Here is a 16,446-nt window from a genome sequence, read left to right as displayed (position 1 = left end):
CAATGTTATTAGCTGACAAACAAATCAGGAATGTTTAATTTAAAGAAATGAATTAAAACATGGGCATATTTTAAATATCCTTAAAGAATAAAGAAAACATTATAATTAAAATTTTTAAGTTATCTAAAAGCTCATTTTTTTTAACCTAAAAAAAAAAAAAGAAAAATTTTTTCTTTTCTTTTTTTTTAAGGAAATTTAGCTCTTCCTTCATTTCACCTTTTAGTAGAGTAGCTAATGAACAGCATAAAATACTACTTCTGGCTTTTCAAGTTATCCATAATTTGGTACTTCTCTATCTGTATCTAAGCATATCTGTTAAAAGTCACTCTACACTCCCAGTGGTCACCTACCAGCCAAAAGACAGAGTGGCTCATAAAATAAATAATATCACCCATGAGTACTGTGTACCTGTGAAGAATCATCTAGATAAGACCTAACAGTCAACATTTACCCTAGACCAAAGATGAGAACTGGTGGCATACTGGCCAAGAGCTCAGCTGCTAATCAAAAGACAGACAGTTCAAATCCACCAGCTGCTCCTTGGAAACCCTATGGGACAGTTCTACTCAGTCATATAAGGTTGCTTATGAGTTAGAACTGACTCCACATGGCACCTTAACAACAACAAAGATGAGAAGGCAAGAGAGGACAAGGAAGCTGCATTAATGTAAACAGAACAACCAGAATGGAAACAATGAAAATGCTGACACATTGTGAGAAATGTAACCAATGTCAATGAATAATATGCGTAGAAATTGTTAAATGAGAACCTAATCTGCTGTGTAAACTTTCACCAAAAACAATAAAACATTAAAAAAAACAAAAGTCACTCTAGTATAACCAAATATACCATCTCTATTCCTCCCTTTGGCTTATGGAGTCTCCTTGGGTAATTAAAAAACTGATTTTTGAATGAACACAGGAATGTTCAGATGTAAAATGGTGTTATTCTCTTCTGAATGGGTTTGGTGAGGGACATAAAGGCACAGTAATTAAGAATATAAGCTTTGGATGTGCAGAGAGTCTTAGGTCCTGGGCCTGCCAACTTTGTTGTCTCCTTCTGGACTCAAGACCTCTGCTGCAAACAAGCTCCACCAGATCCTTGGTCAGGCCAAGGAGGGCCTGAGTGTGCCACTGAGTCCGTTCTGACTCACAGCGACCCCACGTACAACAGAATAAAACGCTGTCATCCTCACAACTGGTGTGTATATACACATAGTCCCCAACTTGTGACAGAACTCAATTCTGATGACTCCATAATAAGCCGGTTCTGAGCAAAATATTAGCAATTGAGGCAGAGCCAACATGGAACCTAGACAGATGCATCATGCATCCTCTACAGCAAAGATCCCCAAAACTATGTAAAACAGATACAAACGTCAATCCTGGGACCCTAAGCATCAAATAAAGGTATAAAGAACTAGATCCAACACCGAATGGAAGAAGAAACTGAAGAAAAACAGAGAACAAGGAGAGATATGGAGTGGAGGTCCCCTGTCAACTATGACAGCAGTGTCTCCATCTTGGAGCACAGCCAGCAACAACCTGGACAGAGAAGGTAACTTCACAGGACTCCCAACAGGAGACAGAGCACCCAGTAACCAGAGAAATACGCTTTCCCACCCCTCACCCTGCTAAACGATACGCCACCTCCACCCTTTCCAGATGAGTCATGCAGAACTGCTCTGCTAGAGAGCCACTGGCCCGCTGTCACACCAGGGGTGCCCTGTTCCCACTTGCCAGCTCCTGCAGTGCCATTTGTTCCCCCTTCTTCATTTTATATCTCTCTTCCACCTAGCTCCACAAGACCCTTTATTTTCTTTCTTCCCCCTAACTACCCTGTATGCCAACTCCCCCTCCCTGCCGGCTGCTGCATCTACAGTGTTCCTAGCTTGCATCCGCCACACCAGGCCTGCACTACCTGTCTTCTCCCACCACTCAACCAGCTGCTGAACAGTGGGAAGTAAGCCCATGACACTCCTCGTTCTGCACCACCGCCTATCTGGCAAGGGCCGTGAATGCTACCACATCGCTGGACCAACATCAGGAGGCAGACAGTACCTGCCAAGTCTGCCCTCACAATCACAAAAGGATAAAATGTTGTATGAGATCATTATTATAAAAACCCAAGAAAAGGGTTACAGACAGAAAAAAAGCAATCTTTGATGGTTATGAGGGAAGGGAGGGATTGTTGTTATGTTCTTAGGTACCATCGAGTTGGTTCCAACTCATAGCGACCCTACATACAACAGAACAAAACATTGTCCAGTCCTGCACCAACCTCATAATCATTATGTTTGAGCCCTTTGTTGCACCTACTGTGTCAATCTATCTCATCAAAGGTCTTCCTCTTTCTAACTGATCCTCTACTTAAGTGAGCAAGATGTCCTTCTCTCTCCAGGGACTTATCCCTCCTGATAACATGTCCAAAGTATGTGAGACGTAGTCTCGCCACCCTTGCTTCTAAGGAGCACTCTGGTTGTACTTCTTCCAGGACAGTTGTTCGTTCTTTTGGCAGTCCATGGAATACTCAGTACTCTTCGCCAGCACAATTGAAAATCATCAATTCTTTGGTCTTCCTTATTCATCATCCAGCTTTTGCACGCACATGAGGTGACTGAAAACACCATGGCTTGGGTCAGGCGCACTTCAGTCTTCAAGATGACATCTTTCCTTTTTAACACTTTAAAGGCATCTTTGGCAGCAGATTCGCCCAATGCAATGCATCTTTTGATTTCTTGACTGCTGCTTCCACAGGAATTGATTGTGGACCCAAGTAAAATGAAATCCTTGACAACTTCAATCTTTACCGTTTATCATGATGTTGCTTATTGGTCCGGTTGTGAGAATTTTTGTTTTCTTTATGTTGAGGTGTAATTCACATTGAAGGCTGCAGTCTTTGATCTTCATCAGTAAGTGCTTCAAGTCCTCTTCAGTTTTAGCAAGCAACATTGTATCATCTTCCATAACGCAGGTTGTTAATGGGTCTTCCCCCAATCCTGATGCCTGTTCTTTTTCATATTACTTGTTCAGCATACAAATTGAATAGGTATGGTGAAAGGATACAACTCTGACACACACCTTTCTGACTTTAAAACCATGCAGTACCCGCTTGTTCTGTTCAAACGACTGCCTCTTGATCTATGTACAGGTCCCTCATGAGCACACTTAGGTGCCCTGGAATTCCCATTCTTCAAAATGTTATCCATAATTTCTTATGACACACACAGTCAAATGCCTTTGCATAGTCAATGAAACAAGGTAGACATCATCCTGCTATTCTCTGCTTTCAGACAGGATCCATCTGACATCAGCAATGCTATCCCTCATTTCATGTCCTCTTCTGAATCTGGCTTGAATTTCTGGCAGCTCCTTGCCAATGTACTGCTGTAGCCACTTCTGAACGATCTTCAGCAAAATTTTACTTGCATGTGACATTAATGATATCGTTCAATAATTTCTGCATTCGGTTGTATCACCTTTCTTCATAATAGGCATAAATACAGATTTCTTCTAGTTGGTTGGCCAGCTAGTTGTCCTCCAAATTTCTTGGCAAAGACAAGTGAGCACCTTCAGAGCTGCATCCATTTGTTGAAACATCTCAGGTGGTAGTCTGTCAATCCCTGGAGCCTTGTTTTTTGCCAATGCCTTCAGTGCAGCTTGGGCCTCTTCCTTCAGTACCATCAGTTCCTGATCATAGCCTACCTCCTGAAATGGCTGAATGTCGACCAATTCCTTTTGGTATAGTGACTGCGTATTCCTTTCATCCTCTTTTGATGCTTTCTGTATCATTTAATATTTTCCCTATAGAATTCTTCAGTATTGTAACTGGAGGCTTCAATTTTTTATTCAGGTCTTTTGCTTGAGAAACGCCAAATGTGTTCCTTCCTTTTGGTTTTCTAACCCCAAGTCTTTGCACATGTCATTATAATACTTTGTCTTCTCAAGATGCCCTTTGAAATCTTCTGTTCAGCTCTCTGACTTCATCATTTCTTCCATTTGCTTTAGCTACTGGACGTTCAAGAGCAAGTTTCAGAGTCTCTTCTGGCATTCATTTTTATCTTTTCTTTCTTTCCTTCTTTTTACTGACTTTTTGCTTTCTTCATGTATGATGTCCTTGATGTTATTTCACAACTCGTCTAGTCTTGGGTTATTAGTGTTCAATGCATCAAATTAATTCTTGAGACGGTCTCTAAATTCGTGTGGGATATACTCAAGGTCGTACTTTGGCTCTGTGGACTTGTTCTAATCTTCTTCAGCTTCTACTTGAACTTGCATATGACCAACTGACAATATGTTCCGCAGCTGGCCCCTGGCCTTACTCTGGCTGATGATATTGAGATTTACATCATTTCTTTTCACAGATGTAGTCAATTTGATTCCTGTGTATTCCATCTGGTGAGGTTCACGTGTTAAGTCACTGTTTATGTTGTTGAAAAAAGTTGTTTGCAATGATGAAGTGGTTGGTCTTGCAAAATTCTATCACATGATCTCCAGTATCATATCTATCACCAAGGCCATATTTTCCAACTACCAATCCTTCTTCTTTGTTTCTAACTTTTGCATTCCAATCACCAGTAATCATCAATGCATCCTGACTCCATGTTTGATCAATTTCAGACTGCGAAAGCTGGTAAAAACCTTCCATTTCTTCATCTCTGGCCCTAGTGGTTGGTGCATAAATTTGAATAATATTTGTATTAACTGATGTTTCTTGTAGGTGTATGGATATTATCCTATCACTGTCAGCCTGTTGTACCTTGGGAACCTGTGTGTTGCTGTGATGCTGGAAGCTATGCCACCAGTGTTCAAATACAAGCAGAGTCACCCACAGCAGACAGGTTTCAGCTGAGCTTCCAGACTAAGACAGACTAGGAAGAAGGACCTGGAGATCCACTTCTGAAAAGAACTAGCCAGTGAAAACCTTATGAACAGCAGCAGAACACTGTCTGATACAATGCCGGAAGATGAGCTCCTCAGGTTGGAAGGCACTCAAAAGACAACGGGGGAAGAGCTGCCTCCTCAAAGTAGAATCGATCTTACTGATGTGGATGAAGTCAAGCTTTCGGGACCTGTCACTTGCTGATGTGACACAGACTCAAAATGAGAAGAGCTGCAAACATCCATTAATAATCAGAACGTGGAATGTACGAAGTATGAATCTAGGAAAACTGGAAATTGTCAAAAATGAAACCGAACACAAACATTGATATCCTAGGCATTACTGTGCTGAAGTGGACTGGTATTGGCCATTCTGAATCAGACAATCATATGGTCTACTATGGTGCGAATGACAACTTCAGGAGTTATGGTGTTACACTCACTGTCAGAAAGAACATTTCAAGTTTCAAGATCTATCCTGAAGTACAACACTGTTAGTGATAGCATAATATCCATAGGGGAAGGGTGGGGAGGGGAAATAACTAACTAAACAGTAGACAGATTAACTCTGATGATGTGAGAGACAACACAGAATATAGGGAAGCAGCACAACTTGACTAAGGCAAAGTCACAGAAGCTTCCTAAACACATCCAAACATACTGAAGGACCAAATTTCTGGGGCTGAGGGCTTAGAATCTTGGTTTTGGGGGACATCTAGGTCAACTGGTGTAACACAGTTCTTAAAGAAAATGTTCTACATCCTACTTTGGTGAGTAGCGTCTGGAGTCTTAAAGAGTTGTGAGTGGCAAACTTAGATCTATTGTTCCCATTCTATTTGGAGCAAAGGTGAACGAAGAAAACCAAAGATACAAGGGAAATATTAGTCGAAATGACTAACGGACCACATGAACCACAGCCTCCACCAGCCTGATCCGAGAAGAACTAGATGGTGCCCAGCTACCATCACTGACCACTGTTAACAGGGATCACAATAGGGGGTCCCAGTCAGAACAGCAGAAAAATGTAGACCAAAATTCAAATTTACAAAAAAAGACTAGACTTAACTGATCTGACAGAGAGTGGAGGAACCCCCGAGACTATGGTCCCCGGACTCACTGCTAACTTAGAACCAAAGCCACTTCCGAAGTCCACCTTTCAGCCAAAGATCAGGCAGGCCTATAAAACAAACAGTAACACATGTGAGGAACGAGCTTCTTAGTTCAATTAAGTATATGAGAATAAACGGGCAACATCCGCCCAAGAGCAAAGACTAGGAGACAGGAAGAACAGGAAAACTGGATGTATGGACACGGAGAACCCAGGGTGGAAAAGGAATCCAGGAGAGTGCTGACACATTGAAAACTACAACCAATGTCACAAAACAATCTGTCTATATATTTTTGAATGCAGAACTAAGTTGCACTGTGAACTTTCACCTAAAACACAATTCATAAAAAAAAGAATGTAAAGTTTTGGAGTAACTCAGATGTGGGCTTTCAATCTGCTTTACCACTTAATAGCTATGTGTAACTCTGGGCAAGTTATTTAAGCCTTTGATTCTTAGACTGAAAAATGAAAGCAATTATGGCTACATCATAGGACTGCTGAAGGATTAAAATGCACAGCAGAGTGTGACGTAAAGAGTAAATATTCAGTAAGTAAGAACTATTTTTATACATTCACTCAATAAAGATTTCCTGAATACCATGTAAGTGCTGGGTACTATTGTAGACCCCATGTGTCCAGCAATGAACAAACTGCATTAGATCCATACTCTAGAGAACTCAAAATAGCTGAAACTACTTTCTCCCAGACTGTCTTAACAGTTGGTTCATAACTCACAAAAGAAAAAGTTTTACTACTTTATACTCTTGCCCTGGCCCAAAATCTTATCTTATTCATTAGGTTTAGCTCCAAATGACTCTGTTTTAATTAGCAAGATGAACAGAATAATACGATCTTTATGGTTTTTAGAGTTATCTATGATTTTGTATATTTGTATTCATCTATCACCACAAACTAACAGAACTCTCAAAGAACAAAGATACCTTGTTACTGAGGTACTCAAAGCAATGTACCACAGTACTTATTACATACCCACTGTCATCAACTCTGACTCACAGCAACCCTTCAGGACAGAGTAGAACTGTCCCAAAGGGTTTCTAAGGCTGTAAATCCTTACAGAAGCAGACTGCCAAATCTTTCCCCGGCGGAGCTGCTGGCAGGTTCAAACTGCTGACCTTTTTATTAGCAGCCAATTGGTAACCACTGTGTAACCAGTGCTTCCACTTATATAACCAAACCGCAGTGCTGTGGAGTCGATTCCGACTCACAGCAACCCTGTGGGACAGAATAGGACTGACCCCAGGGTTTTCAAGGTGTGGCTGGTGGATTCGAACTGCCGACCTTTTAGTTAGCAGCTGAGCTCTTAACCACTGCACCACCAGGGCTCCACTTATTAAAAACAAAAACACAAAGCCGTTGCAGTCAAGTCGGTTCCGACTCATAGTGACCCTACAGAGTAGAACTGCCCCATAAGGTTTCCAAGGAGCACCTGGTGAATTCGAACTGCCAAACTTTTGATTAGCTGCCAAACTCTTAACCACTATGCCAACCAGGGTTTCCACTTATCACACAGTCAATAAGTATTTAACTAAAAGTAAAAGTAAATGGATAACACTCATTTAAATTCATAAACTTGAGCATTTTTAAAAACACTTACATACTGACTAAACCCAAAAAACCAAAACCATTGCCTTCGGGTTGATTCCGACTCACAGCAACACTACAGGACAAAGTAGAACTGCCCCATAGGGTTTTCAAGGCTGTAAATCCTCACAAAAGCTGACTGCCATATCTTTGTCCCGCAAACATACCGACTAGACCAAATAGGATTTTCAAGTTGCTTGGCCTTGTTTTCTGGTTTAAATATTTACCATAGTTTTTAACAAAATTTATAATTGTTTTAAGAATAAAGAATGCCTTTCGTATCTTTTTCTCTTAAGTTCTAAAATTGGGATATATTAATGGAGATTCACAAAGTAAGTGAAATAAAAAAAATAAAATAAAAGGTCTCATTTGCTCCATTGACCCTTCTCAAGTCCAACTCCCAGTTAATGCCCTTACAAACTGTTGTGTTTATCTTTCCAGTAGTCTTTTATGCACACAGAACTACCTCCCAACACACACCATTTTCGTTTTACAAGCTAGGTAGATTTTACCGAGTATGTTCATTCAATGAAAATGTAATGAGTTCTAACAATGTTTAATATCCTGTTTTTGGCAGATATAAATGTGAACAAGACAGGCAAAATTCATGTCCTTGTGGAATTTACATTCTAATGGGAGATACTGATAACGAATGTATATATTTATATAACTACCAGGAAACATGGTTATATTGGTGATCCCAATGAATCACACCTCTTGAAAAATACATCCTTGTATAGCTCTCCATACTAGCTCTGGGCTTGGACATGTATATGGTTTTGATTAGTACTTGCATACTGGGGCTTCAGATTCTTGGAATGTGCCCTCCAGGACCTTTGAACTATCATGTAAAGGCAGCTCTGCTCCGCCAATTCCAGATTTCCAGTACCAGCTGAATCTCTAGATGACTATAGGTACATGAACGATTCTAGGTGAGGCCAGTGGGAGAAATGTCTAGCTGAGCCCTGCCCAGGGAGCAGAAACGGAAGCAAATACTTGTTGTTGATTTAAGGTACTACAGCTTTGCATGGGTTTGTTACTCAGCAATGGAACACAGAAGCAGGAATTGATGAAGTATGGTGAGTTTTTTTCACAACTACACAGGATATATATGTATCTACTCATTCATTTTAACGTATTTTTATGTTTATCAGCAATGTGAATTTCTTTTTCCACGAACTACCTGTTGGTGTCCTTCATCTGTTTTTCAGTTAGGTTGTTTGCTTTTTCTTCTACTGATTTGTAAGATGTTTTTTGTATGTCAAGGAAACTAGCTCCTTGCCTATACGTGTAACACAAATATATTCCCGTTTTGTTCTGGTGTAACAAAGCTTAAAATTTTCATGTAGAAAAATTATTGTATCAATATTTTCCTTTATAGCATGTGGACTTCATTTCACGCTGAGAAAGACTTTCTACAACATGATTATTTTAAAAAATTCATCCATGTATTCTAGTACATTTATGGTTTCTTTTCCTTTTTTTAAAAAAAGTTTATATCTCTAACTAATTCTGAGTATTTGTATAACAAGTGGGCTAAAAATTCTGGCTTTAATTTTCTCGATGTCTATCATTTGACAAAAATGTTGTATCTATTATATTTTCTGACAGCGCACAGCAATGTAGCACAGTAAGCAGAGTACAATTTATACTTGTTGGATCAAACTTTGTTGATTATCTATCCTGCACTAGTTGTACCGTGGAGCTCTATAACATACAAATAATTCTTTTAATGAATTCATTAACTACAAAATTGAGAAAAAGAAATAAAACTAAGAAAAACAAAACGTGACACATATGCAACTCATATACCCTGTTGTTCAGTAAAAATAGGATGTAGCTTTTGTTAGGTGCCATTTCAACTCCCAGTGACCCCATGTAACAGAGTAGAAGTCCCATACTGTTTTCCAGGCCGTAATCTTCATGGGAGCAGACTGCCGGTTCTTCCTCCTATGGAGCAGCTAGGTAGGTTTCTCCCTTTCCCTTTGTTCTATTAATACAGTGTATTACACTGATTCTGTTAAACCACTCTTGCGTTCCTGGAATAAATCCTACTCTGTCATGGTGTAAAAACCTTTTAATATGATGTTGGAATTAATTTGCTAGTATTTTGAGGAGTTTTATATCTATATTTATAAGGGATATTATGCTGTATCCTTCTGTTATGGTGCTTGGTTGTGGCATCATGTTAATGTTGTTCTCAAAGAATAAGTTAGGGGAATGTTCCCTCCTCTTCTGTTTTTTAGAAGAGTTTGAGAAGGACCAGTGTTAATTTTTAAAAAACGTTTGGTAGAACTTACCAATAAAGCCATTTGTTCATGGACTTTTCTTTGTTGGGAGTTTTTGGATTATGAATACAAATTTGTTCAAATTACCACTTCTCCTTGAGTCAATTTTGGTAGTTTACGTCTACAAATTTTTCCATTTCATTTAGGTTATCTAATTTGTTGGCATACAATTGTTCATAGTATTCTCTCATAATCCTTTTTATTTCTGTTAGGTCAGTAGTAATGTCTCTACTTTCATTTCTGATTTTGGGAATTTGTGTCTTCATTTTTTTTTCTTAGTCAAGCTAAAGGTCTGTCAATTTTGTGGATTTTTTAAATAACCAACTATTGGCTTCATAGACTCTATTGTTTTTCTACTCTATTTCATTTTTTTTTTTTTTTAATTTTTATCTCCACTCCAATTTTTATTATTTCCTTCCTTCTACTAGCTTTGGGTTTAGTTTCCCCTTCTTTTCTAGTTATTTAAGCTAAAATATTAGATTATTGATTTGAGAACTTCTCTTTTTGCTTCTCTTGTTTCTTTTACTATAGATTTCAGTTGTTTCCTTAGAGTTTTTCATAGGGATTGCAATTAACATCTTAATTCGTAATACTCTAGTTGGAATTATTACCAATTTAGTTAAATAGTGTACAATATCTCTCCTCTTAAGATCCACCACCTTTATGTATTAGTCACAAATTACATATTTATATATTACGTGCCCATTAACAAGATTTAAAATTATTTTTTAAAATATCCTTTTGTCATACTTATTCAGTCTGTAAGCTGAGCGAATAATCCAAGAAGCTGTACTATATGAAGAATGTGGCATCAGGCCTGGAGGAAGACTCATTAATAACCTTTGTTATGCAGACAACAGAATCCTGCTTGCTGAAAGTGAAGAGGACTTGAAGCACTTCCTGATGAAGATTAAAGACCACAGCCTTCAGTATGGATTGCACCTCAACATAGAGAAAACAGAAATCCCCACAACTGGACCAATCAGCAACATCATGATAAACGGAGAAAAAACTGAGGTTGTCAAGGATTTCATTTTACTTGAATCCACAATCAACACCCATGGAAGCACAAGTCAAGAAACCAAAAGACGCACTGCACTGGGCAAATCTGCTGTCAAAGACCTCTTTAAAGATGTCACCCTGAGGACTAAGGTGTGCCTGACCCAAGACATGGTATTTTCAATCACCTTATATGCATGTGAAAGCTAAAGGCATCTTTGCCATAGATGCAAGGATGGCAAGAGTTTGTATCACATACTTTGGACATGTTATCAGGAGGGATCAGTCCCTGGAGAAGGGTACTGTACTTGGTAAAGTAGAGGCTCAACGAAAAAGAGGAAGACCCTCAACGAGACGGACTGACACAGCACCGGCAACAATGGGCTCAAGCATAACGACTGTGAGGATGGCGCAGGACCAGGCAGTGTTTCATTTGGTTGTACACAGGGTTGCCATGAGTCAGAACTGACTCCACGGCACCTAACAACAATTATTTTTCATGCATTTCAAGTTACACAGAAAACTACAGCAATTAAAAAAAAAGAGTTGCAAATAAAAAATACAATATGTATTTTGTATTTACCTATGCAGTTAAATTTACTGGTGTTCTCTTCTTCTTCATATTGCTTCAGTTACTGTCTAGTGTCTTTTTATTTCAGCCCAAAGGACTTCCTTTAGCATTTCTTGTAAGGTAGGTCTGTTGTCGTTAGGTGTTGTCAAGTTGGTTCTGACTCATAGCGACCCTACAGAAGAGAGGAGAAGTGCCCCACAGGGTTTCCAAGGACTGGCTGGTGGATTCAAACTGCCGATCTTTTGGTTAGCAGCCGTAGTTCTTAGCTACTGTGCCAGCAGGGCTCCATAAGGTAGGTATGCTAGCCATAAACTCCTGCAGCTTTTGCTTATCTGGAACTCTCTTAATTTCTCCTTTGTTTTGAGAGACAGTTTTCCCAGATATGGTTGACAGATTTCTTTTCCTTTTAGCACTTTAAATATGTCATCCCACTGCCTTCTAGTCTATGTGGTTTCTGATGAGAACTAGCTAATAATTTCATTGAGGATTCGCTATATCGAGAGTCACTTCTCTCCTGCTACTTTCAAGGTTTTCTCTTTGTCTTTGGCTGTTGACAGATTATAATGTATTTCGGTGTGGATCTCTTTATCTTACTTAAGAGTTCTCTGAGCTTCTTGGATGTGTAGATTCATGTCTTTCGTCAAATTAAGGACGTTTTCAACCATTAGTTTTTTGAATACTGTTATGGACTGAATTGTGCCCCTAAAAATAACTTGCCAACTTGGCTAGGCCATGATTCCCAGTATTGTGTGATTGTCCATCGTTTTTGCCATCTGATACAATTTTCCTATGTGTTGTAAATCCTACCTCTATGATGTTAATGAGGCAGGATTAGAGGCAATTATGTTAATAAGGCAGGACTCAATCTACAAGATAGGTTGTGTCTTAAGTCAATCATTTTTGAGGTATAAAAGAGAGAAGTAAGTAGAGAGACATGGGGACCCATACCACCAAGAAACAAGAGCCAGGAGAATAGCGTATCCTTTGGACCCAGGGTCCCTGCACTGAGAAGCTCCTCAGCTTGGGAAGATTGATGACAATGACCTTCCCCCAGAGCTGACAGAGAAAGAAAGCCTTCGCTTGGAGCTGGCACCCTGAATTCAGACTTCTAGCCTCCTCAACTGTGAAAGAATAAATTTCTCTTTGTTAAGCTATTCACTTGTGTTATGTCTGTTCTAGTGGCACTAGACAACTAAGGAAACCCTGGTGGTGTAGTGGTTAAGAGTTTGGCTGCTAACCCAAAGGCCAGCAGTTTGAATCCACCAGGCGCTCCTGGAAACCCTATAAAAAAAATTTTTTTTTTTTTTTTTTTTTTACCCTATAGGGCAGTTCTACTCTGTTCCATAGGGTCATTAGGAGTCAGAATTTACTCGACAGCAACAGGTTTGGTTTTCTTTTTTCAGATGACTGAGGTCAATACTGTTTTTGCCAGTCTCTCTCTCTCTCTTCTCAGATTCCCAAAATATATTGGTACATTTGATGCTGTCCCACAGGTGTCTAAGGCTCTGTTCGTTTTTCTTCTTTTTCCCCCTTTCTGTCCCTCTGACTTAATAATTTCAATTGTACTATTACTGAGTTCACTAATTCTTTCTTCTATCTACTCTAAAAAAAAATCTACTATTAAATTCATCTAATAAATTTTTCATTTCAGTAATTGTACTTTTCAGAATTTCTATTTGGTTCCTTTCTATAATTTCTCTCTATTGCTATTTTCAATCTGTTTATACATCATTCCCTTGGTTTCCTTTAGTTCTTTGCCTATGAGTTTCCCTTAGCCCTTTCAGCTTATCAAAGACAGTTGATTTAAAGCCTCTGTCTAACCAAAAACAAAAAATCCACTGCCGTCAAGTTGATCTCAACTCATAGCCACCCTATAGGACAGAGAAGAACTGCCCCATAGGGGTTCCAAGGAGCAGCTGGTAGATTCAAACTGCCAACTTTTTGGTTAGCAGCCAAATGCTTAACCATTATGCTACCAGGGACCCTCAAAACTTGCAAGGTCCCACCATTGTCTAGTAAGTCCAATATCTGGGCTTCCTCAGGGGTGGTTTTTGTCAATTTCTTTTTTTTTCCTGTAAATGAACAATACTTTCCTGCTTCTTATAATGCCTCATAATTTGTTAAAAACTGGACATTTTGAATATTATAATGTGGTAACTCTGGGAATAAGATTCTCCCTCCTCCCCAGGATTTGCTGTTGTTGGATTGATGACAGCTACAATTGTCCATCTGTTTAGTGACTATGCAAACTTCTTTGAGTAGGTGGGTGGACGGGGGCAAAAACTTTATTCCTTGTTGTTGTGAGGTTACTGAAGTCTCTGTTCCATCATCTCAGTGATCAACCAGTGACTTGACAAGATTTCTTTAAATGCCAAACTTTAGCGGCCTTTTTTTTCTCATTTTTTAGTATCTCTCTGGCTACTTAAGTTTTTAAAATTAGATTTCAGAGTTCCAAAAAAGTTGACTCTATTTTTCCCAGTTTAATGGTCACTTTGGTGGAGGGACTGATTCTTGAAGCTCCCTATTCTGCCATTTTGATGTTAAAAATGTACCAAATTTGACCAGTGAGAACCTTTTCAGGCTTGCTACTATGTCCTAACATGTCCCTGTTTTAAGTTTGTGTGTACACCTTCCCCTTACTTATTGACTACCTCTTTATCTGACATTTCACATTACACAGTAAAAAAGCTACTATCCACCTAATCTGCACATTAATGACAGACGTTTGACAGTAATGAATGCCAAGGTGAAAGGTGAGAGTAATGCTGGCTGAAATGATTAAGGTTATGTGTCAGCTTGGCTGGGCCACAATTTTCTGTGGTTTGGCAGTTATAAAATGATGTAGTTTGGCAATTATGTAATAATACAGTCACCCTCTATTTGTTATCCGATGTGAGCATCCTTCATTTCTGCATAATGGCGATTTCATGTTTAACGTGGTCTCTGGAACCTAACCATGTCACTAAGTGAGGAGAGGGTGCACTTTCTTACTCTCTGATATGACAAGTCATTCCTTGCACAATCTGTACTTACCTTGGTTCCTTTTCTAAGGAATGGTATTTAGAACCAAGGTCTGGGAGATGAAAATTCCATTTTTGATAGATCTCTCTGGCAGGAGTATGAAAAAATGGAGATTGATGTTCTTAAGAACAAAGCTATCAATTAGGGGACTGCTGCATAATCTGAATGGAGTAAACTAAATAAAATGCCAGCCTGAGGAAGACAGTAAAGTAAAAGCCACAGACAATTCACCGAAAGATAAATCTTGGAAAAGTCAGCAAACATTTGCATTTGGGAAAAGATTATTGTATCAAACCCCCGTATTTCTTTTTTACTTAGCAGGGAATGAAGAGACCTGGTTCTCAGGAAGTATGCTGGTTAGCCAAAATGAGATGGAGCACACAAATCATCAGACTTTCAATAAGCTGTTTTAATTCTTGAAAGCCAAGATGCCATGTGTCATGGATTGAATTATGTCTCCCCAAAAATGTGTATATCAACTTGGTTAGGCCATTATTCTCAATGTTGTGTGGTTGTCCTCCATTTTGTGATTGTAATTTTATATTCAGAGGATCAGGGTGGAATTATAACTACCTTTACTCAGGTCACCTCCCTAATCCAATATAAAGGGAGTTTCCCTGAGGTATGGCCTACACCACCTTTTCTCTCTCAAGAGATAAAAGGAAAGAGAAGCAAGTAGAGTTGGGGACCTTATGCCACCAAAAAAGCAGTGCCAGGAGCAGAGCGTGTCCTTTGGACTCAGGGTCCCTGCACCTGAGAAGCTCCTTGACCAGCGGAAGATTGAGGACATGGACCTTCCTCCAGAGCTGACAGAGAAAGCCTTCCCCTGGAGCTGACACCCTGAACTGAGACTTTTAGCCTACTTTACTGTGAGAAAATTAACTTCTCTTTGTTAAAGCCATCCACTCATGGTATTTCTGTTATAGCAGTACTAGACGACCATATATAATTAGTATGATATTGGTGAAGACAAAATCTTGTTATTACAAAATCCAGTAGTGTACTAAGTAAGATGGCAGAAAATTAATCTAACTATTAAAAATATGTTTGGACATACGTTAGTGAGCTATGAGGGGAATTCTTTTTCTGGCAACTCGAATATTAAATAAGCTAAAAATCCCACCACTTCTAAAAATGCAATGTACAAGATAACAAAATTTTTAAAATTACAGATCAGCTTGTAAGAAATTAAGGGCTAAAAAAATCAGAGCAGCAAATAGAAGCTGAGAGTTTATCTGTTATAATAGGGACACCAATGGCTTTGGTAACCAAAGAGTCTGGGTTTCAAAAGCCATTAAGAAATAGGAAATAAAGCCTATGGTCTCAAACTAGGCAGTGAGTTTACATGACTAAGTTCTTCTCTGTAAAGCCAGCTCCCTTGAAGACTACACATTCAGTGAAAGAGTAATTAGAAAATATCTACCCTCAGCATTAGGAGATAAGGAAGTCTCTATGGCTTGGCCTGGTCAAAAGACTCTCCCAAGAATACAGGATCACTGACCTACCTTCAAATGGGTCTCGGGATTAAATTTATACTACCCACACAGTCTAGGAACTTCCAAGCTAAAAAATTAACCCCAAGTTAGTTTCTGGCTAATAAAAGCCTGAGTATCTACCAAAAGCAAACACAGGGAGGCGGGGCCAAGATGGCGGACTAGGGAGACGCTACCTCGAATCCCTCTTGCAACAAAGACTCGGAAAAACAAGTGAATCGATCACATACATAACAATCTACGAACCCTGAACAACAAACACAGATTTAGAGACGGAAAACGAACAAATACGGGGAAGCAGCGACTGTTTTCGGAGCCTGGAGCCAGCGTCCCAGTCAGGTAACCTTGGCGCCGGGTTTCTGGGCCCAGGGGAGCTGAACTCATAAATCTTGTGACAGCACAAAAAAGGAGCGCAAACCTACCCCCCTGAACTGAATCCAGGAGGGGGCCCAGCCAGGGCCCATGGGCAGCGTGGTGACGCGG

At 39.5% G+C, this 16,446-nt stretch overlaps 1 protein-coding gene across 6 annotated transcripts in view; it reads right to left on the bottom strand.

The window, feature by feature from the left end:
* Positions 1 to 16,446, bottom strand: part of FNDC3A (fibronectin type III domain containing 3A) — a 232,976-nt gene that overhangs the window by 133,760 nt on the left and 82,770 nt on the right. Inside the window, exon 1 of one of the 6 annotated variants that reach the window (XM_023551326.2) lies at positions 11,462 to 12,540. The exons of the other annotated variants lie outside the window; for them this stretch is intronic. The gene's annotated coding sequence lies outside the window, so the exon portion shown is untranslated. Of the gene's footprint in view, positions 1 to 11,461; positions 12,541 to 16,446 lie in introns of those variants that run through there. 6 annotated transcript variants of the gene reach the window in all.

The sequence above is a fragment of the Loxodonta africana genome, chromosome 17 (assembly GCF_030014295.1).
Source record: "Loxodonta africana isolate mLoxAfr1 chromosome 17, mLoxAfr1.hap2, whole genome shotgun sequence".
In the NCBI taxonomy this organism is placed as follows: Eukaryota; Metazoa; Chordata; class Mammalia; order Proboscidea; family Elephantidae; genus Loxodonta; species Loxodonta africana.
Note: the sequence above shows the minus strand (reverse complement) of the source record. Positions and strands in the feature narration are given on the sequence as shown.